The following is a 4,194-nucleotide window of genomic DNA, read 5'->3' as shown; positions in this document are numbered from 1 at the left end:
TTTAACGCCCAAAAAAGGTAGTGCATTAGGCGTTAAACGCCAGAATGTGCACCATTCTGGGCGTTTAATGCCAGGATGGCACAAGAGGGAAGATTTTGTTTTCAAATCAATTTTTCTTCAAGTTTTCAAAGTTTTTCAAAATCAAATCTTTTTCAAATCAAATCTTTTCAATCAAATGTTTTCAAAATCAATTTCTTTCCTTTTTCAAAGATACTTACTAACAATTAATGATTTGATTGAACATTTTAAGTATGTTGCCTTTTCTGTTGAGAAAGGTTTAATGTTTGAATCATATCTTTTCTTGTTAGGCAAGTCATTAATCTTTAAAATCAAATCTTTTTTTTAAAATTGTTTTCAAATCATATCTTTTCAATCATATCTTTTTAAAAGCATAATTTTTTATCATATCTTTTTAATCACATCTTTTTCAAAACAGTTTTTAATCATATCTTTTTTATTTCTGATTTCAAATCTTTTTCAAAAATCACTTGATCTCTTTCTCACTCTTGTTTTTCGAAAATCAAATTAAAGTTTTTCAAAATATTTTTAAAATCTTTTTAATTAATTTTCGAAAAACTCTTCCTCTCTTCTCACATCCTTCTATTTATGGAGTACCACTCCTTCTCAATGTACAATTCGAACTCTATCTAATTAAGTTCGAATTCTTCTACCTCTTCTTTCTATTTTTCTGTTCCTCTGACACCTCAAGGAATCTCTATATTGTGACATAGAGGATTCCATATTTTCTTGTTCTCTTCTCTTTCATATGAGCAGGAACAAAGACAAAGGCATTCTTGTTGAAGCTGACCCTGAACCTGAAAGGACCTTGAAGCGAAAGCTAAGAGAAGCTAAGGCACAACTCTCTGTAGAGGACCTGACAGAAATCTTCAAAGAAGAAGAAACCATGGCAGCCGAAAACAACAACAACAACAACAATGCAAGGAAGGTGCTGGGTGACTTTACTGCACCTACTCCCGACTTCTATGGGAGAAGCATCTCTATCCCTGCCATTGGAGCAAACAACTTTGAGCTTAAGCCTCAATTAGTTTCTCTAATGCAACAGAATTGCAAGTTCCATGGACTTCCATTGGAAGATCCTCATTAGTTCTTAGCTGAATTCTTGCAAATCTGTGACACTGTCAAGACTAATGGGGTTGACCCTGAGGTCTACAGACTTATGCTATTCCCTTTTGCTGTAAGAGACAGAGCTAGGACATGGTTGGACTCACAACCTAAAGAAAGCCTGGACTCATGGGAAAAGCTAGTCAATGCCTTCTTGGCAAAGTTCTTTCCACCTCAAAAATTGAGTAAGCTTAGAGTGGAAGTCCAAACCTTCAGACAGAAGGATGGAGAATCCCTCTATGAAGCTTGGGAAAGATACAAACAATTGATCAGAAAATGTCCATCTGACATGCTTTCTGAATGGAGCATCATAGGTATTTTCTATGATGGTCTCTCTGAACTATCCAAGATGTCTTTGGATAGCTCTGCTGGAGGATCTCTTCATCTGAAGAAGACGCCTACAGAAGCTCAAGAGCTAATTGAAATGGTTTCAAATAACCAATTCATGTACACTTCTGAAAGGAATCATGTGAACAATGGGACTAATCAGAAGAAAGGAGTTCTTGAGATTGATACTCTGAATGCCATATTGGCTCAGAACAAAATATTGACTCAGCAAGTCAATTTGATTTCTCAAAGTCTGTCTGGAATGCAAAATGCACCAAACAGTACTAAGGATGCTTCATCTGAAGAAGAAGCTTATGATCCTGAGAACCCTTCAATGGAAGAGGTGAATTACCTAGGAGCACCCTATGGAAACACCTATAATTCTTCATGGAGAAATCACCCAAATTTCTCATGGAAGAATCAAGAGAGACCTCAACAAGGTTTCAACAACAATAATGGTGGAAGAAACAGGTTTAGCAATGGCAAGCCTTTTCCATCATCTTCTCAGCAACAGACAGAGAATTCTAAGCAGAACCCCTCTGACTTAGCAACCATGGTCTCTGATCTAATCAAAACCACTCAAAGTTTCATGACTGAAACAAGATCCTCCATTAGGAATTTGGAGGCACAAGTGGGTCAGCTGAGCAAGAAAGTTACTGAACTCCCTCCTAGTACTCTTCCAAGCAATACAGAAGAAAATCCCAAAGGAGAGTGCAAGGCCATAAACATGGCCGAATTTGGAGAGGAAGGAGAGGAAGTGAACGCCACTGAGGAAAACCTCAATGGGCGTGCACTAGCCTCCACTGAGTTCCCCAATGAGGAACCATGGGAATCTGAGGCTCAAAATGAGACCATAGAGATTCCATTGGACTTACTTCTGCCTTTCATGAGCTCTGATGAGTATTCCTCCTCTGAAGAGGATGAGTATGTCACTGAAGAGCAAGTTGCTAAATACCTTGGAGCAATCATGAAGCTAAATGACAAGTTATTTGGAAATGAGACTTGGGAGAACGAACCTCCTTTGCTCACCAAAGAACTGGATGACTTGTCTAGGCAGAAATTACCTCAAAAGAGACAAGATCATGGGAAGTTTTCCATACCTTGCACCATAGGCACCATGACCTTCTAGAAGGCTCTGTGTGACTTAGGGTCAAGTGTAAACCTCATGCCTCTCTTTGTAATGGAGAAGCTAGGGATCTTTGAGGTACAAGCTGCAAGAATCTCACTAGAGATGGCAGACAACTTAAGAAAACAAGCTTATGGACTTGTAGAGGATGTTTTGGTGAAGATTGAAGACCATTACATCCCTGCTGATTTTATAGTCCTAGAGACTGGGAAGTGCATGGATGAATCCATCATCCTTGGCAGACCCTTCCTAGCCACAGCAAAGGCTGTGATTGATGTTGATAGAGGTGAACTGATCATTCAAGTGAATGAAGAATCCTTTGTGTTTAAGGCTCAAGGATATCCCTCTGTCACCATGGAGAGGAAGCATGAAGAGCTTCTCTCAAAACAAAGTCAAACAGAGCCCCCACAGTCAAACTCTAAGTTTGGTGTTGGGAGGCCACAACCAAACTCTAAGTTTGGTGTTGAACCCCCACATTCAAACTCTAAGTTTGGTGTTGGGAGGTTCCAACATTGCTCTGAGAAAATGTGAGGCTCCATGAGAGCCCACTGTCAAGCTACTGACATTAAAGAAGCGCTTGTTAGGAGGCAACCCAATGTTATATTTTATCTATTTTTCTTTGTTATTTTTTTGTTTTTTGTAGGTTGATGATCATGAGAAGTCACAAAATCAATTGAAAAAGCAAAAACAGAATGAAAAATAGAAAGAAAAATAGCACACCCTGGAGGAAGAACCTACTGGCGTTTAAACGCCAGTGAGGCTAGTAGATGGGCGTTTAACGCCCAGTCTGGCACCATTCTGGGCGTTTAACGCCAGAAAGGGGCACCAGACTGGCGTTAAACGCCAGGAAAGGGCAAGAACCTGGCGTTAAACGCCAGAAATGGGCACCAGCCCGGCGTTTAACGCCAGATTTGGCACAAAATGCAAATTTTCTTGCCACTTGGTGCAGGGATGACTTTTCCTTGACACCACAGGATCTGTGGACCCCACAGGATCCCCACCAACCCCACCACCCTCTTTCTTCTTCACCCACTCACCAATCACCTCAACACCTCTTCCCCAAAAAAGCCTTCACCTATCAAATCCCATCTTTCTCTTCACCACTCACATCCATCCTTCATAAAACCCCACCTACCTCACCTTTCAAATTCAAACCACTTTCCCTCCCAAACCCACCCATACATGACCGAACCATGAGTCCCCCCTCTCCTATATAAACCCTTCTTCACCCCTTCATTTTCACACAACCTAAACACCACTTCTCCCCCTCTTTGGCCGAACACAAAGCCATTCCCTTCTTCCTCATTTCTTCTTCTTCTACTCTCTTCTTTCTTCTTTTGCTCGAGGACGAGCAAACCTTTTAAGTTTGGTGTGGTAAAAGAATTGCTTTTTGTTTTTCCATAACCATTTATGGCATCCAAGGCCGGAGAAACCTCTAGAAAGAGGAAAGGGAAGGCAAAAGCTTCCACCTCCGAGTCATGGGAGATGGAGAGATTCATCTCAAGGGTGCATCAAGACCACTTCTATGAAGTTGTGGCCTTGAAGAAGGTGATCCCCGAGGTCCCTTTTTCACTCAAAAAGAGTGAATATCCGGAGGTCCGACATGAGATCCGAAGAAG

The 4,194-nt window shown here is 40.8% G+C and overlaps 1 non-coding gene across 1 annotated transcript; it reads right to left on the bottom strand.

The window, feature by feature from the left end:
* Positions 1–1,309: 1,309 nt before the first annotated feature.
* LOC130971235 (small nucleolar RNA R71) lies at positions 1,310–1,413 on the bottom strand. The gene has a single exon (XR_009082466.1). It is a non-coding gene; the product is annotated as a small nucleolar RNA R71 (small nucleolar RNA).
* Between the last annotated feature and the right edge of the window lie 2,781 nt (positions 1,414–4,194).

Source organism: Arachis stenosperma, chromosome 3 (assembly GCF_014773155.1).
Source record: "Arachis stenosperma cultivar V10309 chromosome 3, arast.V10309.gnm1.PFL2, whole genome shotgun sequence".
NCBI classification, from domain to species: domain Eukaryota; kingdom Viridiplantae; phylum Streptophyta; class Magnoliopsida; order Fabales; family Fabaceae; genus Arachis; species Arachis stenosperma.
The sequence above is the reverse complement of the archived record's forward strand: the minus strand, read 5'-3'. Positions and strand labels throughout refer to the sequence as shown.